Source organism: Monodelphis domestica, chromosome 2 (genome assembly GCF_027887165.1).
Source record: "Monodelphis domestica isolate mMonDom1 chromosome 2, mMonDom1.pri, whole genome shotgun sequence".
NCBI lineage: Eukaryota > Metazoa > Chordata > Mammalia > Didelphimorphia > Didelphidae > Monodelphis > Monodelphis domestica.
This window is the reverse complement of record NC_077228.1, coordinates 70,248,740-70,263,879: the sequence shown is the minus strand read 5'-3', so window position 1 is coordinate 70,263,879 and position 15,140 is coordinate 70,248,740. Positions and strand designations below refer to the sequence as shown.

Below are 15,140 nucleotides of genomic sequence, written 5' to 3'. Positions count from 1 at the left end.
ATTGTACCTCATCCTGTTAACTACCATCCCAACATTAAATACATAAGTCAAAATACTTCCAAGAGCAGTTAAATGGTACAAGTGTGAAACTGTAGGGTAGTTCAATGGACAGAATATTGACCAGTCAGAAGCCTGAATTCAAGTTCTTCTTCAAATACTTCTTAACCCCTCTTAGCCTCAGTTTTCTCATCTGTAAAAAGAGGCTAATAATAGAGCCTGCTTGAGAGGTGGGTTATGAGATCAAATGAGATATATCAAATGTTATGTTTAATATGTGGGATAATAATAGCACTTCCTTCATAGGTTAGTGATTGAACAAGTGAGATATTTGTAAAGCATTTTGTGTACCTTAAAGTATTATCTAAATATTATTAATTATGTTAAGTGCAGACTGGTTCTAGTCCAGCCTCAGAAGGGTAGGTTGGATCCAGAAAATACCCTGCCACTCCAAGAATTCCGATCTAACCTGGGGTGAAGATAGACATAGAAACACCTCTCTTCATTTCAATCATACTAAAAGAGAAAAGCATTTCCAATTGTAAGAGCCCTACATTGTTGTTGGGGGGCAACATCAAGTTTAATTGTTTGGGGATTTTTTGGTTTGGGGTTTTGTTTTGCTTTGTGTTTTTTCTGTACTTTCCAGCCGGTAAGTACAATTAAATTAATTGCAATTAATTAAACAATTAACAAGTATTTTTTAATCCCTTTAGAGCACTTTATAGCACCACCATGTTAAATGCAGAGGATACCAAAAAGCAAAGACCGCTCCTGCCCTGAAGGAGCTTACCTTCTAATGGAGGAGATGGCACATAGATAAATGGTACTATATAAGACACATAGTGAATTGAGGAAAGGTAACCTTAGAGGGGAAAGCTTTGGCATTTGGGGGTGGGGAAAGCAGAAATAGTTTCCAGAATGAAGTGGCATTAGAGATAATTCTTGAAATAAGCCAGGGATTCTAAGGGGCAGAGGTGAGTGGGGACAAAGAGTCTACTGTTTATCTTGGGCTATAAAGAGCCCCAAAGCTGCTCATCAGACCCTGAAAAAATAGCTTAAAACTATAAAGCTAGAATGAAACTTAGGGATCATCTGGTAGCTTCCTGTTCAACCTGTGATCTGATTTTTTAAGAAGGAAAGGAACAGAAACCATCACAAACTCACACCCTACCTCCTTCCCACCTGACTGTCACAACAGGTGGCTTAGGCAGATTTATGCTTCATTAAGTAAGTTTGTTTTCACTTTTGCAATGTCACATGGGCTATGCCAGGTGCCCAAGAATGTTCCAAACACCTCAAGAACAATTTAGCTGTGGTTTTCCTGCCCAAAGTAATGCCCACAGCGGCCAAGAAAACCCCTTCTCTAGAAACCAAAGTGTTTGCTTACTGCAGGCTACAGGTGTTTTGAGATCAATTAACTCCTCCAGGCACTTAAAGAACCCTTTTAGTCTCAATCACAAAACTGAATCTGGGCTCACAGCCTGCAAGAACTCAGGATGAGCCCAAAGGAAATCAGAAAATAGAAGGTAAAGAAATTCCAGATTTTCTAGCTTTCTTTTTCCCATGAGCTCAATGAAAAAAGAACATCTGTATCTAAGGAGAGCTGAAAAGTGGAGCCACTCAGATTGAGTTGTCTTTTCTTTGTCAGGAAAGCCCACAAAATGGACAGTTCAGTGAGAACTTCTTTGGTTTCTCTATACATTTTTCTATCACCTATCTGTTTGTTTGTTTGTTTATTCATTCGTTCATTTATTTAAGTCAAGAAAAAATTATCTTCCTAGGCTAAAGGATTTGGGAAAACCACGTGAAAGTTCATTTTAATCTGCATTGTTGGACCACAACATCACATATATTGTAAATGGGGGCGAGTTACATGGTGACTGACAGAATCCCTGCTCATTTCAGAAAAAAACAGAGCAGCTCCCTTTCTATTTGAGCTGCTCTTGTTTTCTTGTTGTTGAGTATTTCAATCATCTTCCCAGGGAGGTACATGAAGCAATATCTACTCTTGCCCACTTAATGATGGGAAAAAGAAGACCCACTGAGAGGGAGAAATGTTCTGTTTTTAGTGTTTGTTCAGGGTCCCAGTTGGGTGTTCAAACAATACAACTTCCCACTCCCCACAGGAAGCTAATAAGGCTAAATGCAGGAACCCCAGGGAGTCAGGATCTTGTGTAAGTTACACCTTTTTTGGGTTTTCCGTAAAATTAGTTAATTGGACCAGATGATCACCAAGGTCCTTTCTATCTATAACAGTCACATCTACAAGTAAAATTATGGTCTAAAATTGCAAAATAAGCTTAATTCATTTTTTAAACCCTTACCTTCCATCTTACTATCAATACTGTTCCAAGGTAGAAGAGGGGTAAGGGCTAGGCAATGGAGGTTAAGTGACTTGCCTAAGATCTACCTCTTTTGTAGAGACCATTGTTTTGTGTGTCTCCATCCACAAACGCTCCTAATTACCAACCATGCTAACATGAATCTTTGCCTAGATAACCAGTTTTGAATAATAGGGCACTATAGGAACTCATTGAACCCCAAAGAACTGGTTGGATATAGGTATAAATGAAGGTCATGTTTGTTACAGTCAACTCAACTAGTAAGAAAAAAAATGAAGTGAAATGCACATACATATATGTGTATGGGTATATGTATGCATACACATGTGTGTCATATGTGCATATAACATGAATATGTGAGTATTCATTTATATATATTTATATATACTCAATTTGTCTTTCTCATGCAACAGTGTGTCTGGTCTGAAAATATGCCTTTATGTTTCTTTCCCCAAGGTTTACTGCCTTTCATTTCTCCCTAAACTTCATGACCTTTCCACACAGATCATAATTGAGAGCAAAAGGGAAGCTGTGTTCATTTGAATGACAAATGCTGCATTGATTAATTTTGCTACTTCTTTCCTCTGTGGCTAAAGGGCTTGACGATACCTCCATGGGGTGGAATCACTAACATCTTGTAGGGAGCTCAGGATGGACAGTTGTGTTGTTACTGTGCTATCACAGGGACATCAGGGACCACAGGAAGCAAGACAGATTCCCCCTTCTACCCGGTAATTTTGAAGAAGAATGGGCAGTTTGCTGCTTAGTGAACTAGAAATGACTGAGTCATTTCAATCTGTTTCAGTGATAAAAGGAAAAAGCAAACCTGTGCCCTAGCCCTTATTTCAAATCCAGGCAACCTCCTTCTGTCCTGTTAGTTTATTCAGGGTACATACATGAGCAAGGCTGCCACCCAATATTCTGAGCCTCCTTTTACTAAACAAAGGCATACCTCCTAGCCCCAGACCCTATGGGCTCTGAGACCTATCCTCCAATAAATGACTTTAGGTTTCTTTTGCCAGTTACTTTGGGACATAAATAGAACACCTGGAGAAAGTGGAGAGGAAGAAAAGGAGTAAATTTTACTTATCAAAAGTCATATCCCTGGATTCTAGTCTTGCCCCTGCTCTCTCTATCATGGGATCTCAGAGGGAAAATGGATCTCAAAAGGCATCTAGCTAAACAGAAATCCCTTCTAAGATACCTCTGCCACTGCTTAAAGACCTCCAATAATAAGGAACTCAGTATCTCCCAAGGAAACCCCAATCTACTTCTGGATACCTCCAATGTAAAGAAATTTTTCTTTCACTGAGATAAGCTGTGCTCTCACACCCACCCATTCATTCTACTTCTGCCCTCCAGTGCCAAGCAGAACAAGTCTCATCGGTCTGACCCATGATATCCTTTCCATCCTTGATGATAGCTTCTGTGTCTTCTTGTCCTCTCTTCTCCAGGATCTTGAGCTTTATTTCATTTCCTACTCATTGTTTACTTGCTCCAGCACACATAGGCACTTTTATATGGTTTAAATGGCTAAAGTGCAGTGCAATTTTCGAGAAAGAAACTATGCACATTTAATCAAAATAAGAATCTTATGTTGTTCCAATATTTTATTTCAGGGAGATCAGATAAGATGGCAGAATAGGAGAAAGCAGTAACACTCACCACCCTCCCAAACTCACACACACACACCACCACCACCACCACCACCACCACCACCACTACTACATTGACAAGATGAGCAACCTGAATTTTAAGGATATCAGTGTTTCAGAAGAACAGCTTTGTTCAGGTCCTCTTCACCTATCTCTTGGACTATTACATCTCTCTCATAATTGGTTCTCTGCCTCCAGTTTCTCCCATCTCCAATCTGTCCTCAACATAGTTGTTCTTCCCAAACACTGATATTCCTAAAATACAGGTTGCTCACCATGTCAATACTGTGCTCAGAAAAGCTTTCCTGGATCCCTATTGCTTCTAGGATAAAAAGACAAACTCAAACTCTTTTGTTTGGAACTGAGAGCTAGGCTCAACTTGACACCAGCCTATCTTTTCCAAATAAATTTCACATTACTGCCCCTCAGTCACCCTGATCAAATTGATGTTCCCTGAATAGAATTTCCCATCTCCTGTTCTTGTCCCCAATAGGATTGGAATGTTCTCCATCCTCACCACTACATTTCAAAGACTGCCCTCAGAAGAGAAGCCTTTCTCTGAGCCAACCCCCCCATTATTAATACTCTCACTACCCACCCCACTCCCCCCAAATTACTTTCTATTGATTTCTATTTCTTTGAATATTTTGTATTTATTTCTCTGTGTCCTCAGAGCACAATATAAGCCCTTTGAGGGCCAAGTCTCTTGTTTTGTCTTAGTATCTCTGACATCTTTCAGAGTGCTTGGCATGTGGTAGGTGCATAATAAATGCTTACTCTTTGACTCTGGCTTTTAACATTGACTTGTGGGATATTAGAGCTAGAAGAAACTTTAGAGGATTAGTCCAGTCCCCTCATGTTACAGGTAGAGAAGCTAAGTCTTAGAGAAGAGAAATCATTTGCCTTGGAAAGAGTAAGAGTCTTAAATCAGAGGACCTGAGTTGAAACCCCACCTACCCCCCTTGGTTACTCTCTATGTAGCTTCCTTTAGGCAAGGTATTTAACCTCCAAAGTCTCAGTTTTTTCATCTATAAAATGAATGGGATGAACTAGATGGCCTCTGAGATCCAGCTCTAAATAACATGATCCTAGAATCCTGACCCACTGTTCTTTCTACTAGATTGCACCACCACCTTTCCCAAAACTAATCTGGCTATGAGGAATTTAGTATTTAGGCTTTATTCCTTCCTCTTAAGAACACTGAGTGTCTTCTATTTCTTCCCTCAGTCTTCTACTGCTCCTACTATTCAATTAATTTACAAAGTTATTCAGGGGGAAAAATGAATTAAATAATTACCACTTGATAGCTGCAGATGGAAAGGACATGGCCTGCCCATTGTTCTGGAAAGACTCATGAGATAAGACTCCTGTAAGAAGTAGGGAGCTAAAAGCAATTTAAAATTTAAAAAAAATAGCAAATCTCTATTATATCCTGAAACTGACATCGTTTTTCCATACTTGGCCGATCTAGCTAGGTGATAGGACACCCATGTAGTGCTTTTCTTTCATGTTTTCAGGAATTGATTTATACCACCTGTTCCCACTCCTGCAGTGTTTTTTGTGTATGTGTTTTTTTAAACTTCTGGCAGAGAGCCTGGCAAAACTTCAGACATGTTGGACACTCTGCGTGTCCACAATGACCATTGCCCACTTCTGCTGATTCATAGGGGGACAGAGGATACCATCAAAAGAAACTTGGGAAGTATTTTTGCTAGCTTTGAAGTCCTAGGTAGAAGACTAAAGGAAGTGGGGACACAGGAAGTGTTTCATCTGTTCTGGCAGTGGAAGGCTGAAACTTTGGGAGAAAAAGTCAGATAATTAAGTACTAGTTATGGAGATAGTTGTATGTGTGTGAGTGTTTAGGATTCGGTTTTCTGGGTCATTGCTTCAGATATTAGGATGATGGGTACCTGAAAAGGCTGAGCTTCACCCCATAAAAACTGAATAGGATGGTAAACTAGAAAATCTTTCTGAATACATGAGGCTAGTTTTTCTTAATATAGGTCATGCCTGTTCAAGATGTTTTTTTCTCCCATCTTCTGTCTCTAACTTCTTTCCTTTCTGGTACCTCCTGTGCTTGGAATGTACCTATGTCCTATACTTGCACCTCCATTGGGCCTGAAATTTCATTGATACAGAGTAATCTTGGGTGAAGACATTCCCTGCATACCAACACAAGTTGGCACCTTGCCAGGTCTTCCTTTCTCCATTACCATGTCTCTAAGCATGGTGCCACACTGACTTATTATAGTGCAATAATGTTACCACCTGTGTTTCAGGTGAAGCAACCAAGGCTCTGAAAGATGGGTTTATGATCCCACAATTAGTATTTGAGGTGGAAATCAACTTTGAGTCCCATGACCTTTCATCCAATGCTGTATTTGATATGCAGCACTCTCACTCTTCAAACAAAACAAGATTAGTAAAAGGATCAATAAAATACGTTTATCTGGAAGATATTCCACTTCCATAGGATCTACTCTTGAAACTCGTGCAGATTTTGAATAATACAGCCTTTGGTGGGCCTTGAGGAAGGTTCTGTTCTATTCCCCACACTCTCAGATGCATACCACTCTAACAGATGCTTAGAAGTAATAATTACCTAATACATTAGGGAGATTATTCCCATAACCTTCCCAAAAGAAGAAAGCCTTCTTGGTTGCCATAATTGGCAAGTGAAAGTTGAGAATTTCCCTGGAAATGGAAATCTGTTTTTCTGTTTTGCAGGAAATTCTGCTGTCTGCCTTCTGGCATACTGGAAATATGTTTTGAAACTCAGGGAGCAGTCAATTCACTTGAAGAAGAGGAATGCTATGGAGAGAATTTCTTCTCAGAAACAGGATGGACCAAATGGCCTCTGAGCCCATTTCATCTCTAAGATTCTGCATTCTTAGGTTTCCCGTCCCCCTGTGGTCCAACTCTGAGCCAAAACTGCCTCTTTCCTGGCTTCAAGATTAGTGAGAGCTAATTATTATGATGCACCAATTCTCTGGTACAATATTATTGTCCCCTTTTTACAGGCGAAGAAACTGAGGCTCTCAGAGGTCCAGGGATTTGCTCAGGATCACATAGCTAGTAATTCTCTAGTGTACATTTTTTCTCTGAGTGGAGCCTCCTAAAGTTTTTTAAAGGTGCACAAATCTGGCATTTCAGGGCATGTTGGACAGGAGACAAGGAACGGAGTGTTCGTGTTCTATCATGACATAGTCATCTCCTTTTGAGACATTAAATTGGTCTGGGCTCTCCTCTAGCACATACTGAAAGGCAGCATGAGATAGTGTAAAAGGATTGAATGGGGTAGCAGGTGAGACCTGGGGTCACATACTGCCTCTAATACTAGCAATGAGATCCTGGGTGGGTCATTTAGCCTCTCAAAGGCAAAGGTTCCCACCTGTAAAATGGGGATGAAAATACCTAGCATAAAAGGGAATAAATCTATTCCCTCTTCTTCATGATAGCCCTTCAAATACTTGAAGACAACCATTATGTGCCCCCCCCCAAGCCTTTTCTTCCCAGGCTAAATATGCCCAGCTCCTTCATCTTATGTCTGCAGGCTTGAATGAGAAAATGCATGGGAAGCATTTTGCAAACCTTGAAGCCCTATGTATTTAAATGGCAGCTATTATTAATGCCTACAGACAAGCTCTTTGCCAAGTTAAAGTACCCATTTGAGAAAAAGGAGCCAGAGTTTCTGGGGCATGTAATAAGTCAGTCTGCAAGCATCTATACAAGGTAAAGGTTTGACTGAAGCAGGGGTTCCTATAACAATTTCTCAGTTTTGTGGAATATTCACATGCCTCAAGGAATCTTGGAGGGTTTTTTTTAATAGAAAACAATAGTCTTAGAATTCTTGGAAGAATCAAAATTGAGGATCATAATGGGAAGGCTCATAGTAGGGAGGACTGAATGAAAACACATTATGAACAAGGAATTGCTCAGAAGTAAAGAAACTTCTCTGGGTCACCTGAAAAATATGTGCAGAGGGAGGAAAAAGATGGATTGGTCATGTAGTGAGTCAGTCAATTGACAACTATTTATTAAGTGCCTACTATATACCAAGCATTAAAGATACAAAGATGAAAAAGAAAGTTCTTGTCCTCAAGAAACTTACAATATTATGAAAGAAGACAACAAACAAAGGCAGCTGAAAAGTTGTGAGGGGCAAGGAGGAGAAGGAAGGGAAGGTGCCCATCTCTGAAATATGATGGAGAAATATAAACAATTATGACTGGTTTCCAGGAGAGTATGCTGGAGTCTTCTTTAAAAGAGATTTGAGGGAGAAACTCCCCATTCCAGCCTCCCATCAGAAGATTCTGATGACATGTGAATACTAAAGCTGAGATGATCTTGTTTAATGATGAAGTTCCTGTGAACATGATACAATAAAAATATGTCTGGATGGGAAATTAAAAGAGTAAGATGAGAGGTAAGAAAAAGATAGCCTATGTACCCCACTGGAATCCATGCAATGTCAAAAGATCTAGAAGATGGCTCCTCAGTTGCTTGGGTGAATCCAATCTGGAGGACTAATATGGACCAGAGAAGCCCCAGATAGGCTGGTACAAATGCTGTGACTTACATCACTGGCAGACATACCAGCCATGATGACATCACAAATCCATGACTTAATAGATGAACCCCAAAGATTTCTGAATGAACCAAAGCTTTCACCAACCTGCTGGAATGTGCCAAGGTTTTTCAGGAAAAATTAGAGATTCTCCATGATCTTAAGAACCAACTGACCTAAGCTTTCAGCTTATCAAATATCATTTGATATTAACAATACATATCCAATCAGGTGACAAATCTTGTTATTTCTGCTTTCAAGACATCTCTCCTCATCTCCACCTCTTGGAATCCCTGAGTTCTTTCAAGACAGCTCATGCATTACCTCCTGCCAAAGGCTTTTCCCAGTCTCCTCAGCTAATGGTATCTTCCTTTCTAAAATTACCTTCCATCTACTATGTATGAATTTTGCTTAAACCCATTATGTTATGTTTTGCATATTGTTAACCCCCCCCCCTTAGAATAGATGATCCTGGTGAAAAGGGACATGTTTTCCCTTTCCTTGTTCCCCCCAGTGCTCAGTACCTGGCACATAGTGAATACAAAATAAATGCTTGGAGACTGATTGGTTGGCATCATCTAGGACGTGTATCCAAGATGAGATTGAGAACCTCCCAACATTGGTCTAGCCTGATGATTGCTACTCACTTCAGGTGGTTGCAGATAAGCACAAATGGCACTGCCATAAACATGGCAGAGAGAAAAGAAGAGTGGCTGTTGGATTCAAAAGAGCCTTAGGGGGGCAGCTGGGTAGCTTAGTGGATTGAGAGCCAGGCCTAGAGATGGGAGGTCCTAGGTTCAAATCTGGCCTCAGACACTTCCCAGCTGTGTGACCCTGGGCAAGTTACTTAAGCCCCATTGCCTAGCCCTTATCACTCTTCCACCGTGGAGCCAATACACAGTATTGACTCCAAGACGAAAGGTAAGGGTTTAAAAAAAAAAAAGCCTTAGGTTCAAATCTCAAGCTCTACTCTAGAGAATGGTTTGACTGAATTCATTCACAAATCATCCTGCTAGGTCTAAATCCTATGATTTCTGGGAATAGTAAAGTCAAAGATTCTGAAAACCCAATAATAAACATGCAGTAATGCCCTCTAAAGTCCATCGTCCCCAGAGGACCTTCTCCTAACCCCAAGAGCAAGGAAAGGGACTTGATGGAGACAGAGCTCACGCTTAGCTTCCCAGCTCCCCTGAAAAAAGAAGTGTCTAGCCCCAGTCTCTCAGCACTAAAAGTTTCCCCAAGAGCCTGGGTAAGGGCTTTACATTAAGCTGGTCACCAAAGTTAGACTAGCCTTTCACTGCACTCAAGGCTTTACCTTGTGCTTTTATAAGGCCAAACCACTTTAGCATTCATCAATTAATTACAATCATTTACTGTCATTAGTTAGCTAATTAGATTTGAAGCCAAGCCTCCAGAGGAGAAAGACCAATTTTGAAATCTCACTCCAGGCAGCCTTCCGCCAGCCCAGCATCTTCCCTTCTTGACCTTCCATAAAGAACAGCAGACTCAGAGCTGGAGCCCAGCCAAGTGCTGATCCTGCCGGGTGACTTTTCTTCATTACGCAGTCTAAGCCAAACACTTCTCCTCTCCTGGGCTGCTACAATAAACAGTAATGAGATTCTCTTCCCAGGTGGCTTGTGTATCAAAACCACAAAATTCATATTCTCTGTCAAGAACCATCAGTCCATTCTCACCAGGAAATACTCTCCAATCTCCTGCCCTATCTCTTTGCTACTGCGGGCTACACTGACATCCCTTGGGAAGGAGGGAAAGTATAGGCACGCTGACCACCAAAGCAGCCCTTGTAATAAATACTCACATAGCACAAGGTCTGAGGAAAGTTCCCCCCTCTCTCAGTAGATGTACAAAGTCTATTTAGGGTTTATTAGGCTGAAAGGGAGGCATTCCTTTGCAGCATTTTTCTTAAACAACTGGAGTAATAGAGAAAGGCCACTGAAGAAAAGAGTTTCCAAATAAACCTATTCATTTTCCCTTCTCCCCAGCTAAGTGGGAAATGGATAGAGGACAGGATTGGAGTCAGGAAGACTAATCTTCCGGAGTTCAAATCCAGCCTCAGACACTGATTATCTGTATGACTCTGGGCAAGTCATTTCACCCTGTTTGCCTCAGTTTCCTCATCTGTCAAATGAACTAGAGAGGGATATGGCAAACGATTTTAGTATCTTTTCCATGAAACCTTAAATGGGGTCATAAAGAGTAGAACTCAAATAAAAACAACTCAACAACAACAAAAAATAAGCAAAAGACCTTTTTTTCTCCTGGATAGTAGGGATTGACCTTGCTTTTACATTTATGCCTCTAGAGGCTAGCACAATGTCTGGAACAGAACGTGGTTCAGGTTCCCTAAATTCTTGACTGATTCAGGCTCATAATTCCTAAAAGAAACACGTGGACACTCACTAACTTAGCCAAGAGGAAAGGAGACAGCAAAGAATCTTGACACTATCTTCTTTGTACAGGTTGCTTTGGTAGTGATACTCCACACAAACACCTCCTCCTCCCTAGCTGAACTCCACCTCTGCTTCAAAGTTGCCAAAGACACCAAAATAAACAAAATAGACATTTATCAAGCAGATTACTACCCTCAAGGTATTAGGGATACAAAAACAACAAATGTAACAATCCATGTTTTCAAGAAGTTTATATTCTGCAGAGGAAGCAGGAAGGAGTGGTGAGGAATACAGAATATACACAGATAGATATGTAGATATAGATACATACATACATACTATAAGGTAAAATTCAGTGCTATAGGAAGATAGGAGAGAAGAGATTAAGTGCTGCTAGATAATTTTGAGGAAGAAGAGAAGAAGGGTCAGTATTTGTGTTTTATATATATATATATATATATATATATATATATATATATATATAATCTCATGGGATCCTGATGATAACCCTATGAGATAGGTGCTAGAATTTAATCCCCATTTTCAAATAAGGAAACTGAGTCTGGTGAGGATAAGGGCTAACTTTCCTGGGGTCCTACAGGAAGTATCTGAGGTAGGATTTGAATTTAGATCGTCCATCTTCCCAGTTCAGTAGACAGCAATTCACAAGAGAGTTGTCTTTGGCTCAACAAATGTCCTTGTTTCAAAATCCAGATTCCCAACTCTATCCTAGGAGAAGGGGGAAAAGAAAATATTTTTCTTTAATACTTGGAAATACCATATGCCACCTCTATCCATGTACAAGAGTTTCCCTCTGAAAATGTTAAAAGGATTCATGCAGTGATCCCCAACACTGTGGAATCATAGATTTAGAGCTAAAAGGAATATTTAAGGCCAACAAATACAAACCATCTTTTCAAGATAGAAAATTAAAGTAGAAAGATATTCAATGACTTAGCCAGGGTCATACAACTAATTAGTGCTTGAGGTTTAAACTAAAGCCAGATCTTCCTCATTTTCAACTGCTCTTTCCTTTCATCTCTTCCACCATCTTGGTTTTAGGCTTGAATAGCACCTCTCTGCTCTTGAGATCATGAAACATTACTTGAGGAATGATGAGAGAAGGGGGAAACTTATTCTAAAAGAGCAAATTTAGCTTCAAAGTAGGGGGAAAAAGAAGAATGAGGAAACCGAAGAAAACAAGAAACAGAGAGGAATCGTGACCTGCATTAGGAGGTGGGAAGATATGAGTGTCACTAAGTGAGAAAAAGGAAAGAAGGGTCATTGAATGTTTTAAGATAAGAAACTTGTGGTCCTTCATGAAGAGGAGAAAGATGAATGTTCCAAGGAAGCAGGTACTTGCTTTCCAAGGAATGATAGTAAGAATGGATCAACTCTATCAGGTGAAAGATCATACAGTAAGAGTCAAAGAAAGAAGTTACAATAGTTGTTAATAATTCCTCATGAAGAAGAATGACTAAAGCAATTCTTTTGCCTCTAAAAAGCAACAATAGACCAATATGCCAAGGCACATATTTCCCAGGATATGACAAAACGGTTGTGGGGGCACCTAAGTGGTTTAATGGATTGAGAGCCAGATGTAGAGATGGGAGATCCTGTGTTCAAATTTGACCTCAGATACTTCCTATTTGTGTAACCCTGGGCAAGTCACTTAACCCCACTGCCTAGCCCTTAAAGCCCTTCTGTCTTGGAACCAACACATAATATTGATTCAAATATGGAAGGTTTTTTTTTTTTTAATGAATAACTGCTACCCACTTCTAGTGATCCATGTTGATATACATGACAATTATAACACCAAAACCATTATGCAAAATGCTAAAAGGCATTCCTGAAAACTAAGGAGATTTGGGTAAGAAACAGAAGTCCTCAGGGACACAGGTAGTATTTTCATAATTCCAGGCATGAAATTCATCAAAGAAAAGCAGATTTAGAAAGCAAATAGCCATAGAATAGAAATTGGTGACAGAGCATAGGATTTGAATTTCTGGTTCACAGTTTAAAATATAGTCATGACAGACTGATGGTCAGGGATGGAATATTACTATCTAAGACTGGTAAAAATATATTAACCTGAAACCTTGCAAACCTAATCACAAGATCATGAAACTAAAAATAAAGGGGAAAGCAGAAAACTGTGTGCATGTTCATGTGTGCACAGAAAAATAATCCTAATAAGGAGAGGAAATCTAATAAGATAATGTGGATACCCAGAGAACTCACCAGTTAATTTAGGTTTTTAAAAGATGTGAACCACTGCCATAGAAGGAACAGATGGTGTTTGGGATGCAAATGGAAACATACCATTCCTTACTTTATTTCCTCCATGAATTTTTCTCTAGTGTAAGCAGTGTCTTCTTTCACAACATGACAAACATGGAAATATATATTACATGATAATATATATGTACAACCTATATCATATTGCCTGCTTACTTAGAGACGACAGCAGAAATTTAACAATGAAAAACAAGCTCTTCAGTGGAAATATTTTATTAGTGAGAATAAGAAACAGAATTCAAGCAATACAAATGGAGGGGGATGCCATCAATAGTGATGTCTTTCATCAAGGAGGGAGAGAGAAAACATTGATTGTAAAATATCAGAAAACAAATATTAAGAAATTATTTTGATGTGTAATCTGGGAAAAAAATAAATTGTTTACAATTATTTTAAAATATATGGAGAAGATGGAAATAAGGTCAGGTAGTGGAGGACGAACAGAAAAGAGAGGCACATTCCTGTAAGAATAGAATGAAGGGTGCTAAAGTTCACAATGATCTGAAGTTGGTGAGGAAAGCCAAGCACAACAAGAAGGAATGTGTTTGTCTTAGCTGTACTGAGGGGGAAAGGAAGATTAAAGAAGGGATAGAACCACTCACCATTCAAGATGGAAAGTGTAATGATAACTGATGATGGAGAAGGCAAAGCTCCTTACTTCTATTTTGGTTCTGTCTTCTCTGCCAAACAGTATTATCTTTGGCCTGGAAAGAAGAGAATAAATGTGATTGATTGGGACTTAACCTAAAATAAGTAGGACTATATTGCATCTAGCTGTCCTTGATCAGGTCAAATGACCTGGATTAGATGAATAACATGCTAGGTAACTAAATGAACTCTAAGACGTGGATGCTGAGTCACTATCAATGGTATTTGAAAAAAAAGATGAAATATAAATTGTTCCCCTGGTTCTGCTTACTTTATTTTATTTCATATCAGTTTAACCAAGTATTCTCAGGTTTCTCTAAAACTCTCCATTTCATCCTTATAGTACAGTAGTATTCCATTATATTTATTCTGTGTTCAGTCATTCCCCTTAGTTTCTAGTTGTTACTACTACAAAAATTGCCACTACAAATATATTAGTACAGAAAGTAGCTTGGTGAGTCAGTGGATAGAGAGCCAGGCCTCAAGAAGGGAAATCCTGTGTTCAAATCTGAACTCAGATACTTCTTACCTGTGTGACTCTGGCAAGCCACTTAATCCCCAGTGCCTAGCCCTTATTGCTCTTCTGTCTCAATACCTATAGTACTGATTCTAAGATGGAAGGTAAATGGTTAAATAGGTATTTAATACAGAGATATATATTATATAAAAATGATTTATATACCAATAAACAATATATAAGTAAATAAACATATATTAGTACATATGAGTCCTTTTTCTCTTTCTTTGACCTCTTTAGAATACATACCTGGCATTCCTGGGTCAAAGGGTATACAGTTTAGTATCTTTTAAGGCGTAGATCCAGTAAGTCCAAACTGCTTTCTGGAATAGCTCCCTAAACTGACAGCTCCATCAACAGTGTGTTAATATGCCTCTTTTCCCTCAGCCTCTGTAACATTCATCATTTTCCTTTCTTGTCAACTCTGCCAGTCTGATGGATATGAGATAGAGCCTCGAATTGCTTTAATTTTCATTTCCTAATTATTAGGGATTTAGAGTATTTTTTCATATGACTATTTATAGCTTAGATTTCTTATAATGTGAGATACTGGTCCAAACCTAATTTCTCCCAGAGTACTTTCTGGTTTTTTTTCCCCTCAGCAATTTTAAATAACCTTTAAAAAACTTTAGAACTCTGATCAATGCAATGACTAGGTATGATCCCAGGGGACCAATGATAAAGGATGAGGTAGACCTCCAG

General features: G+C 39.3%; 1 long non-coding RNA gene across 1 annotated transcript in view; it reads left to right on the top strand.

The window, feature by feature from the left end:
* Positions 1-7,715: 7,715 nt before the first annotated feature.
* LOC103104476 (uncharacterized) overlaps positions 7,716-15,140 on the top strand; it is a 33,739-nt gene continuing 26,314 nt past the window's right edge. Inside the window, exon 1 of the long non-coding RNA XR_461309.3 lies at positions 7,716-8,923. This is a non-coding gene — a long non-coding RNA (uncharacterized LOC103104476). The remainder of the gene's footprint in view (positions 8,924-15,140) is intronic.